Raw genomic sequence first — 13134 nt, 5'->3', positions numbered from 1 at the left:
AGTTTATATGTGCATTGCTAGATGGTGATTGGATACTGTAGCCCTCACTCATAGACCAATGGAAAAACTGGTGAACAGACTCACCACTGTGCTACTAGATAACGGACTTAATACTTCATTGCAATTTTCTATTAATTTGTTACATGTATGTCCTCTGTCTATAACTACACTAAAGACTGTGGGGAAGCATCTGAGTGAGTTTGTAGTGAGTGAGTGAGTGGGTGTGGAAAGAAAAAGAAGAGAGAAACGTATGTGGTACTATGGCAGCAAGATAATGTGCAGTACCTATGTGGCTAAGAGCCAAAGCCAATTATCGCTTCAGCTGGCTAGGAAAGAAAACAAATTTAAAAAGCTACCAATAAAAATTGAAGTACTTCAATATGTGTATATTCTGAAGTAGTAAGGGTATATACAGAGTGGTTCTAATTCAATACATGAATTAAGGCAAACTAAACTAAAGGTAGCTGATTCTTCCTGGTTATTGTATACACTGTATCATATTATATATATAGGGAAAAGCTCTGTAGCTAAATTGAAAACTCGAGGTAGTTAACCAGAAATACATATTACAATAAGCCACCAATGTGTTAAAGTGAAGGTAACGTTTGGACGTTTTTTCAGCATAATTATATTACTTATATCCTAAATAGTGTGATCGCTAACTTTTTTTAAGCATTTAAATATGTATTTTTTTATTACAAACGATTTATATTTACTTACTGTGCCGCTATTTACTCCTCCCATCATCCATTTCCTGGTTTTTGACACTCTTGCGTATAGAGCGGTCCCACACGCTCTATACGTATCTCAAAAGTGCGTTCTCGTGTACCAAATTGCGCATACGCACATTCGCTGACGATTACCTATGCGCATGCGTTACTCTAATATTTTGTAATGAAGAAATCTTTAAAATGAATAAATAGCAGCGCTTCTGAAAATTGCAACACACAGGAATTAAGCCGCAGATACTGTTGAAATTTTCTCTTTCAATCCGACGTATTCAATGGTTACTTGAAGCAATCAGTATTGCACATGCACTAAACGGGAGCAAGCTTCTCTAATAAGGGAGAGGAAATAATGGCAATGCATGCGCAAATCGTCAAGTAAAGCAATGATGTCAAATGACGGCTGCCTAACGGACAGATTTTCAATTGGCTTTTTCAAGTACGTGACCGGCAAGGAATAATCGGGTTGTTTTGAAAGCGCTGAAAATTCAATGCAAAAACGGATATAACTGAGTTTATATGCTAAATTTAAAAAAATGATGAATGAAACTAGCATTAATTTTGGGAGTATTTTAACATCATACAATAAAGCTAACTTTACCTTCACTTTAATGGTAGAGCAATGTGAATAGCGAATACAGTAGCAGGAAATGCAGTAAGGGCCTTGTACATCAAAATTAAAAGTAAAGGATATAAGATAAAGGCACATGCTGTAGACATAGAAGACAGAGATCAGCATGTAAATAAATATGCTTATATGTGTGGAGGTACGGCTAACATAGTAGGAATCCCCCATACCAATGATTAATGAGGTCTGTCTCTATGTTTAAACCCAATGGTTGTCTTGTCCCCAGGGTAAATATCCAGAATGCCTCTTTTTTTATAGAGGTCTCTGGATCTGTCTCCACCTCTAGGTTTTCTTCTAATTTGATCAATAATCATCCACGAGAGCCCATTCGCGTCTTTGTCATGCAACTCAATAAAATGTTTTGCTGCTCCTGTGGCAAAATGGCCACGTTCAACGTCTATTCTCTCTGACCTCACGAGAGGTACAGCCCACATATTGCTTTTCACATTTCAAACACGTGATCACATAGATGACAAACGAGGAACTGCAGTTGGTGCAATAAATATGCGAGTTGACTCTCTGGGTGGTTACTGATTGAAAAATAAATATAAATATATATATATTAAAAATGTGTATATTCACAATTTTGGCAATACACTTTCATTATTTGTTTTGTCCTTTTTTCCTGTAAATTTATTCTGAAAATGTTGTGCTCTCCAATTGCTATTAAAAGGGGGGGGGGTGGACGGTCCTAGTCTGTTGACTATTCACTGGGATATGAATTAGCACAAATAATATTGTGCCACAAATCATTCTTATTCACTGAATTTTTATTTTATTTTGTATTATTATTATTTACCTATATTGATATATACATATATCTTTTATATATATATATATATATATATATATATATATATATATATATATATCTTTTTTTCTATATTATTGCATAACATCTATACATTATTTTTAATATTTGAATTATCACTTCTAATATCTGAATTATCACTTTATTGTATTTTGTACTGTGTTTTTATTTTGGTGCACCTTTTTTTTAGCAGTTCAGCATTGCACTGTTTTTTAAAAGTGAAAGTGCAGATTCCAGACATAACACTACTATATCCTATGCAGTCATTGGTTGCCATTCAAGTGAGCCATTTATAACTGTCCCTTATTGGACGCAGTAGGGAAGGTAACCTAGGTTACAATATGGCAGAACCTGCTGCTTTATGGGCACTAAAACTTTACACTTACTTTTTTTCAATTTTAAATAGCTAATATTGTTTTTAAAAAACATCCACATATTATTCTCAGGGTAATATTTGCTTTAAATAAATCATTCTGTATATCATTTATTTACTGTTTAGATTTTAAACTTCACTATAGATTTAATGGTAAACACTGTTTCATACTTCTGTATTCTCAGACTGGACTTTGCTTTTACAATGTAGAAAAATTAAATGACAAAATGAAAATAGTGTCGGTTATAGCTAGCTGGGCATACAGTAATTGAAACTGTTCAATGACATTGTGAAAGGGTGTGGCTGAGAATTGTCAGTTATATAAAATAAATCTAAGCAGTGGGTTAATAATTAATAGAAAACATTTCAATATATATTATTCATCATTTAAAAGGGATTTCACCATTTCTTTTCTTTTTACTTTATTTGTACAGGGTCAATTACTTCCTGCCAAAGCCCCTCAAGGGGACTGCGGTCTCTACAGAAAGGCAAAGGAGGAGTTCTCCCTTGTAAGTGGTTGCTAGGGGACCTGTGCACTAGCTCCAGTCCATTTCTTGCCCATGCTCAGTAGAGGACTTTTATTGCAGAAATATGTAGAACTTAAGTTCTGTATTGGTATCGAGCTTATCTCTCAAAAGGTATAGGCTACACTTAGAATTTGTAAGTGCTTGTTTTGCAAGAAAAAAAGTGTTTTTTTTTAAATACAATCTGTTTCTTTTTATGTTTACTTTGAATTTAACATATTTTTTTACTAAAGCAAACCTGTTTGACGTTCCTTTAATGTAATGCTAAAATCCTTCTCTTTTCTATTATCGATTCAATGTCACACATGTTATTGCATGTTACATTGGAAACATAACCTCAGCAATGTAATAAAAATTCCTCTACCACAGCGAGTCACAAACAGGATGCCAGGCTCCCTATACTTGGAGTTTTACAAGGGAATAGTGTTACCAAGAATCCAGTATTTCAACGTTATGCCCAGTAACATATGTGTAAATAAACTGGGAACTTTCTAATGTAAGATATGCTCATATATGTTAGACCATATAGTGCCCGGCATTACTGATTTCAGCTTATCATGCAGTGTTAAATACATAGGTAAAGGCACACTCAAGCATTACAATTCCAGAGCAAGATACAGCTAGTCAGCCAATCAGAAACGGGAGTCGCATGCAATCATCAATTATTAGCTGTTTCTACTTGGGAGTTGCAATGCTTGTTGTATCTGAGGGGAGCTTTTCCGGTAATTAATGCAATTATTATGATACACTAGAAGAAAATAGGATCAAATACTTCACATGCAAAAATGTTCATTTTGTCCACACTAGATTGTCTAGCAAAAAATATGTAATGATTTAGATTACTGTATAAATATATATATATATATATATATATACAGTATATATATATTGGTGGGTTAGATCTTCTGCTTGGATATATATATAATTAAATAAATAATGAATAAAACCAAATAATCTGCACAGTCATAAACAACAAAAAACATACATGTATGTGCATTTGTAAGTGCAAGATACCAGAGCATGACAAATTTGTTCAAAATCAAGTAGCCAGTCGATAAATTTAGGAGCCAGAAGCTTTTCACAATCCCTATTATATCTTTTGGAGAGTCATTATATATGTATTATAGTATAACTACACTCCAAATGATGTACTCCAGACAAAAAGAATCAGCTATGGGTGTGTGAGAATATATTTTATGGCAATCACTCTCCACTCTAAACAGCTATACAGGGACATGAAACACCAAAATGTTATTTTATCATTCAGAAAGAGTAGGAAATTTTAAAGGGAAACTAAACGCAATTTCTCTCTCTCATGATTCAGATAGAGCATGCAATTTTAAGCAACTTTCTAATTTACTCCTATTATCAATTTTTCTTCGTTCTCTTGCTATTTTTATTTGAAAAAGAAGGCGTCTAAGCTAAGGAGGAAGACAGTTTTTGGTTCAGAACACTGGACAGCACTTGTTTATTGGTGCTGTCCAATCAGCAAGGGCAACACAGGTTGTGAACCAAAAATTGTCCGGCTTCTAAACTTACATTCTTGCTTTTCAAATAAAGATAGCAAGAGAATGAAGAAAAATTTGTAATAGGAGTAAATTAGAAAGTTGATAAAATTAAATTTAAACAGGAGCGCTGTAGCTAAAGGTGAATGTGAAACGAATTAAAACAGGTGATAAATTCCAAAAGATACGTGTTAAAACATCAATGTTGATAAATATTGTAATAGTGACAAATGCTTGGTGATAAGGTTATTCGTGCATATTGTGAATAATCAGAAAAAGGGCTTGGTGAAGCAAAATAAGCTAAAATAAACAGTGACAAGTAAAATGTAGTTTAGCAAGGCTCTGCCTAAAAGTCTTTAATGCAACATATGTAAATACAGAATAAAAAACATATAAACTAAAAACGGACGTCTCCGAATAAAACAAATTATGCCAATACACCGACTTTTTCAAAATGTATCTCCTTATGGCCAGAAATGGGATAAAGCAGTCCCTGTAACAGTTAATATGTGGACAGATGATGCAGGCTTACCCCCAAACAATTGCGGCTCTTGATGAAGCAAAAGATGAAATTACCGCCGTGGCGGAAGTGACGTCACTTATAGGGGCGCTGGCCCGGCTGAGCACTCCGATTGGTTTCTGTTACGGTCGCTCTCAGGTTTCAGCTTCTTAATTCACAATGGCAAGGTATCCGCTCTTTATGTGCTCAGATGCACGCAGGATACTGATAACGGCTGTTTTGTGCTGAATGCGACTGTTTAGAGTAGATGCAAAAGTTCCATGTATAACCTTCAATAAGGCTTATAGTGTTGGTACACAGGCAGGTACCAGGAGGATGCAAAATTCTTTAAAAGTTCCACAGATGACAAGCTGTATCAATCTGTAACAGCAACTGGTAGCTGTGAAATACTTCTTAAAATCAGAAGTTGGCAACAAACATCAACGCGTTTCTCCCTCTGCAGGGCTTTCTCAAGATGAGGTGTTGCAGCAGGTGCACCTTTTTTAAAGGTGTATCTCAGTCTCTTATTGGTTACATTTTATTAGTCATAGGAGAAGGGGTGTGTATCATTAATTAAAGGTAGTATTGGCAAATCTACATTTGTTCAGAGCAATGATATATCAGCTTCATTACTAGAGTTAAAACAGATACAGAATCTAAACTCCATATAATATTCTAAGGTGGTCAATTATAAAGTGCACAGTGATAGTGATATTATAATAAGTATACAAAAATAAATTGAATTTTTAAAAAACCTTCATGATAAAGTGAAAATATAAATGGGACCCTATGAACTATGTGATAACATAATGTAAGAAACTATATAATAGATGAGGTTATATCTATACCTTCATTCTAAAAAACTTTAAAAGTGAATTATCTGCGCTGTTAAAAATAAAAATAATAATAAAATACATTTGTATTAAAAAATACATTTATATTAAAAATATATCTATATTAAAAGGGACACAAGTATACGTCAGGGGATAAAATTTAAAATTGATCTATGAAATTAATTGATCTAGTAGAAATTAATCTAATAAGAATGGGGAGATATCTAACTCTGAGTTCAGACCGGCGGGAAATAGGGTATCGTATTTATATATGAGTTCAGCCTCTTTGAGTTTTAAGATTTTTTCTATATTCCCACCCCTCCAATTTAGTTTAAAATGTGCTATTCCCCAATATTTTAGATCAGTGCATAATGGTAGAACCTCTGATCTAAAATATTGGGGAATAGCACATTTTAAACAAAATTGGAGGGGTGGGAATATAGAAAAAATCTTAAAACTCAAAGAGGCTGAACTCATATATAAATGTAAATTTTAGCTTGAGAGCTGTCTATCTAGCTATGCAGAACCTTAGATGTTAAAGAGAAAATATAAGATTAATTTTTTTTTTAATAATTTGTATAATTCCTCTTCATGCCAGCGAGTTTTTAATCCTAGGGACCATAGCAAGAATTAAACGGACAAAAGAAATCAAAAGAAAAAAATCTGTAAAATGTTTTAAACTATTTTGAACATACGGAAAGCGGCCGCAAGTTATTTTGCACTTCATAAATCACAAAATTCTAATTCCAGGGACACCTGACATAAAGGGTCACTGTCATATCCCTCAGACAGATTCTGTCTAGTTAGCATAAATAAATAGCTATGCCGCTCTGAGGTGCAGTAATGCAAAACACGTGGCGCTGCCTAATACATAAAACACGAGGAAAACACCTTTCCAAAGAACTGAACACTTTTGCAACTAAAGAAAAATAACGAAAAATGAATTTTGTATAAAAGTGTGATTTAAGCTCTATTTGTAACGTTCTATTAAATAAAACGTAGCTTGTAGACTCTTTAGGAAACAGCGTTGTTAACCCCTCTGCCCCATTCCGCCATCCCTGTCTTTAGTTATCATACCCCTGTATAGCGCTGTGGAATCTGTTTGCACATTATACATGAAGATAATAATTATAACAAAAAATACAGTTTCTGTTATCAAATTTCTTTTTTTCTTGGCCTGCTTTGTTGGAACTTTCCCTAGGAGCATACTGAGGTATTCTCAAGAGAGTGCACGTGTCTAGCACTACACATCAATGGCCGGGGAGGGGGGGGGGGCATGTGAGAGCAAATGCCCCCCTGAAATCGATCCTTCTGGAAGATTTTTTGCAGATGCCCATGGAACAATATGTATAGCATTGCTGCAAACACGGCTGCCATATAGTGCTCAATCCATGTGCACGCCCCTCAGCCTACCTAAGTATGCTTCTCTGGAAATGAGCTAAGTTTTAACAAAGTTGATCAAGAGAATTAGACCTAAAGGGATGCGAAAACCAAAAACGTCCTTTTGGGAATCAGATAATTTAAAAAAAGTTTCCAGTTTATTTCTATTATCCCATTATTCTTTGTTGAAGAGATACCTAAGTAGGTGTCTGGAGCACTACATGACAAGAAATAGTGCTCTTACATATGGATAACGCCTGAGCTAACATCCCTGTTTTTCAACAAAAGATACCAAGAGAATTAAGGAAATCTGATAATACAAGTAAATTAGAAAGTTGTTAAAATCGCTGCTCTATCTGAACCGTGAAAGAAGACATTTGGGTTTCATGTCCCTTCAAATAACTCAAATAACAGATTTTTCCACATTTTTTAATCTAGATGTATCTGTAATATTGTTAACCAACAGCAGCAGCACCTGCAGTAGACGGCTGATGTGCGTCTCTAACAACAGAAGCATAATATAAACCACGCACCTGCTCGCACCATGAGACCCTGGTAATAACAAGACTAACAGAATACATGGGGAACCATATCACATAATACAGAGAGGTCAGAGACAGCTCTCATTAGTCAAGGGAGGGAGGTGAATAGATAGATAAAAGATGCAGATATATAAATAGATAGATTAGATAGATAGATATAGACATATAAGCAGATAGATAAATAGATAGATAGAAATAGACAGATGTATTTACAAACATAAGCAAGTCAAATTAATTTAAATGTCTGCCAAACATTTACAAACACAAGCAAGGAATCTGGGGTTTTCCAAAGACTAATGGCTAAATCTCACATTCCAGTTAAAGGACATAATAATAATAAAAATGCTCTGTTATGTTAGTCAATGCTTAATAAGATAATAAGATAAGCATAGAACAGCTTTTAAAAGGGTTGGATTCAATTATAATATATATACTGTATATATATATATATATATATATATATATATATATATATATATATATATATAGTAAATCGCCATAGAACTGGCTAACAATGGTATTGAGCTGGTTGTTCGTTCCTGTGAGTGTGCTTCTCTGTGTATGTGTATATATAATATATATATATATATATATATATATGTATATATACACACACTCTTTAATATGACTTCCACTTGAAATCATTTTTTAATCATTAACACAAAATAAATTAATACTGTCCTCTGTATAACAAATATGAAGATAAAGAAAATTAGAAATCACATGTCCTGGGATCCCTGTGTATGTTTATGGAAATATACATAAGTCATTATTCTTCAGATACTTTCTAGTACGGAAATGGTCAATGAGTATAGTCTGTGCATATCTCTTTTGTCTACTGCTATAATTCAGGGGATTTGCAATCACTGCTCACTTCTTTAGAAAACAGTCAGGCAGGAGGTTTTCAAACTATTTCAGAAAACAAAATCTCTGTTCATGTCTGTGTAATTATATACATATTTAGAGTGAAGCCAGTATGTAGCACAGCCGCCTATTCCCATGGTAGATTGCAGCACACAGGATTAACACATAATGCAGCAGCCCTGACTGTGGTTGGACATTAGCTATATCATTCCTGGCAATACAAGGCATCTGACCATGTGTTTTCCAGGCTTCTCCCTATCACTTCCTCTGTATTGAACTGTTCCAGTACATAATACATATCCCATGTCTACCTTGTGTACTCACACACACATATCATATAGTGCCCCTGGCATGGGAGGACTGGCATCTATTGCAATCACATTATATTAGCCTATGATTCAGTGGTCCAGTCCTACCTTTACAGTAGTTATGTATGCAGAGAAGGGGACAGTTGCTTTACTACGTCCTTGGGAGGGAGGGACATTCCCCAGCATTATACTCTTAGAAAACAATATGAGGGGGAGGGGAGGCATAGGGTCTTGTTAATAAACAAAGGTGCACATTCTATTCTTGTTGAAAAGCTTTTCAAATAACATAAGTACAAAGAGTCCTATGGCTTTTAATGGTGACATCTGTTGAAAGGAAGTTTTAAGAATTTGAACTATACCAGTCTGATATACCCACACTGTAAACAGCAGCGTTCCTAATATTACACAACTTTTGGCAACAAATCCAGACCCTCTATAACACTTCACCTCTTGATCCACAATACAATTACTCTAAAATATATAGCAGAGCTTGTTCAATAAAATAGGAACGTACAAGAGCAAGCAAGCCCTTCTAATGTTCTCATATTTCTATAAATCAAGTGGGCTTTAATTCCTAGGATAACTGTATACAAGTATGTGTGCTTATATTTGCCCTGCATCAACCACTCTTTCTGGAAGTGTTTATGCAAATTACTCCTGCATCTGATACCCTCTAACATGAGATCATGACCTCTTGTTCTTGTATTACTCTATTGGTGAAAAATACTTTTATCCTCAGCTCATTACCCAAACCTACACCAGTGCCCCTCTAACAACAGCACTCTAGATCACCAGCTGTACCCACAAGAGAATCCCTTCAGCATCATCTATTTCAGTCCCCCTATAAAACACTTCAGTTCCCCTGTTACCTACACTGAAACATAATAGTGACACCTTTTTTCCCCAACAGGCCACCTCCAGTACCTACCATACTATCACTTCACCCTATGCCCACACCACTAATGCCCACACTTATGCCCAACCTGTTTTTGCCACACCTTATTTAGTCCCCTTCAGACTCCTATACCCACATGTAAAACAGCCCCCCCCCCGTAACAGAAGTGGCTTTTTTTTTTATAACACATGGCATTCATACCCTCACTGTAATCGCTTCATACTATGCCCACACCACTAATGCCCACACTTATGCCCAACCTGCTTTTGCTACACCATATTTAGCCCTCTTTAAACCCCCTTACCCACATGTAGTCCCCCTGTAAAAGAAGTGGATTTTTTATATATTATACCCTCACTTTAATCACTTCATACTATGCCCACACCACTAATGCCTACACTTATGCCCAACCTACTTTTGCTACACCATATTTAGCCCTCTTCAAACCCCCTTACCCACATGTAGTCCCCCTGTAACAGAAGTGACTTTTTTTTATAACACATGGCATTCATACCCTCACTTTAATCGCTTTATACTATGCCCACACCACTAATGCCCACACTTATGCCCAACCTGCTTTTGCTACACCATATTTAGCCCTCTTCAGACACCCTTACCCACATGTAGTCCCCCTGTAAAAGAAGTGGCTTTTTTATATCATACCCTCACTTTAATCACTTCATAGTGCCCACACCAATAATGCCCACACTTATGCCCAGCCTGCTTTTGCTACACCATATTTAGCCCTCTTCAGACACCCTTACCCACATGTAGTCCCCCTGTAACAGAAGTGACTTTTTTTTACAACACATGGTCTTCATACCCTCACTTTAATCACTTCATCATTTGCCCACCACTACTAGGGCATCCTATGACAAACCTTATAGCCCCTGCCCTATATCATCTATAGTACCACCCCCAGCCTCCTATACAACATTAGCCAGGCTTTACACTCCCGCTACTTTACATAGCAGTGCCCCCCCCCCCCCCCCCAGCATGACCCACAGCTGCCCAGATGCCACCCCCGCACTCACCCTGCCAGTGGCGGTTACCAGCCGGTCATCCCCCGGGATCTCCCCCAGTGCCGGGGCAATACGACCTGTTGTCCTCCCTCTCTCGCTGCCTCTCCAGCCTTTCCTTCCTCCAGGACGACGGCGCAGATGTCTGTGAGCCCAGCAGTGACGCACACAGCTCCCCCCTCTCTGCTGCCAGCTAAACGAGGGGGGCACCGGGGACCCCTCAACGCCCGCAGAACCTGGGGCCACAGGAGCTGTCAGCTGCACACGTGGGATGAACTCTTAGGGTGTGGGCAGCTGGTAAAAATAGATAACAATGTGAGGAAAAAGGAAGAGTCTGATCTATTTATACAGCCAGCTCCATCCTTGTTCTGCTCAACTTGTAATTGTAAAGGAGTTGTGTTATAAAGGGCCCTGCTGTAGGGAAAGTGTGCAAAGGGTTAAACTGGAGCAAAGAAAGGGGGCATCATGTTTTATTTCATTATTTATATATTCTTTATACTGTGGGTAGCAAAGTAGTGCATTGCATCAAATAATAGTAATCATACTAATAATACTACTACTAATAATAATACTAATACTACTAATAATAATAATAATACTAATACTACTACTAATAATAATACTACTACTAATAATAATAATACTAATAATAATCATACTAATAATAATAATACCTATTATTATTAATAATAATAATAATAATAAAATTATAAGCTAAATGAACATAATAATACAATAATAAAGCACATAAACACATAGTTAAAGTCTGCCCTCTATACACAATGCTTTGCTATTCCTGAGCAGAACACAGCTAGCAAGCCAATCAGGAGTGGCGTACGCATGTAGCTTTCAAAACAAATCAGTGAGAGACTGAAAAAGAGTACAAATATAGCACTCATAACGTTATATTATTATATTACGGTAGATATTGTGGCAGAAGGCAGAGAAATAAAATTAAGACTTAACTTTTACTTTATTAGCTTCAAAAGGGGGGGGGGGGTAATCACACTATTAAAATATGCATATGCCTGTATGGAAGCGAAATGCTATAGTTAGTTGAATATGACAGAGTATGAAATCCAAGGCTTGAGTAAAACCTAGATGTAAGGTGGCTTAGGATTTCTATCTGTGATTTATCCTATGGGCTATAGGTGTAATGAGAGGATGTGCATACACTAGCGGGGGATATACCTAATTATAGGCATCTACAAGGTGAAATACCTAGAATAATATAGATATAAATAGCTAAGGTGTATCAACAGATTGCTCCAATATAGAAGTTGGAGGTATTGAAAATAAGTATGGAGAATAACTCGTAGTATATGTAATAATTCTGGACATATATAATATACTTCCCCAAATTGTCACAACCAACACAATAATCCAGTTTTTATATATACCTTTTAAGTTACCGCTATCAGTAAATAAAAATAGATCATAAATGGTTCTTCTCTATATAGTAGAGAAGATATTCATCTCTATAAATAATTTCTTTAGAAAATGTTTCTGCAGATTATTTCTCTGGACATGCCAGGGATCTATATCTATTGGTTACCGCTGTAAATTGTTGTAATTTCTGCGTATTCTTACCCTGGAAATGCTTGAGACTTATACCAGATAGTTCTCATTCATAGTGGTAACTAAAATATATGTAAAATATTGGATCATTTGGCACCTCTATTTGAGCATCCTCATATTCATACTAACTACCTACAGAGGTTACTATCTGGTATGCACTTCAACCTGTTTGCAAACTAACAGTGCTCATAATAACAACAACAATAATAATGCATATTAATGTCTTGACCTACAAAAAAAGGAAATTCAAAAGCAAAAAACTTTGGTGCTAAATGACCCAAATAAAAGCTTGGACATTCCTTGGTTTAAGTAGTTAGCTAATATTGAAACTTTGCAATTAAACTCACAATGGGAACATTAATCCTTTCATGCCAGGGTTAACATGTCTACATCGGATTAACTGTTCCGATGTAAACAATTTGAAATCTCGCGATCTTGCATGTGATCACGAGATTTCAATGATGGGATCGCGTCAGGGGGGGCGTCCCTATGATGCTAGACACGCCTCCCAGTCCGCGATCCCATCAGGGAAGCGCCAGTGGCTTCAGAAAAGCCAAGCTGTTAGGACGTTGTATTCTGTCCATCGGCACTAAAGCCCAGCAAAATTTGGACGGAATACAACGTCGTAACGGTGTTAAAAGGTTAAACAG

The 13134-nt window shown here is 36.1% G+C and overlaps 1 protein-coding gene across 1 annotated transcript in view; it reads right to left on the bottom strand.

The window, feature by feature from the left end:
- The window catches only part of LRRC8C (leucine rich repeat containing 8 VRAC subunit C), a 102394-nt gene extending 91233 nt beyond the window's left edge, over positions 1–11161 (bottom strand). The window contains exon 1 of the mRNA XM_053693927.1: positions 10922–11161. The gene's annotated coding sequence lies outside the window, so the exon portion shown is untranslated. The remainder of the gene's footprint in view (positions 1–10921) is intronic.
- Positions 11162–13134: the final 1973 nt, after the last annotated feature.

The sequence above is a fragment of the Bombina bombina genome, chromosome 10, assembly GCF_027579735.1.
Source record: "Bombina bombina isolate aBomBom1 chromosome 10, aBomBom1.pri, whole genome shotgun sequence".
Taxonomy (NCBI): Eukaryota; Metazoa; Chordata; class Amphibia; order Anura; family Bombinatoridae; genus Bombina; species Bombina bombina.
This window is presented reverse-complemented; position numbering and strand designations above follow the sequence as displayed.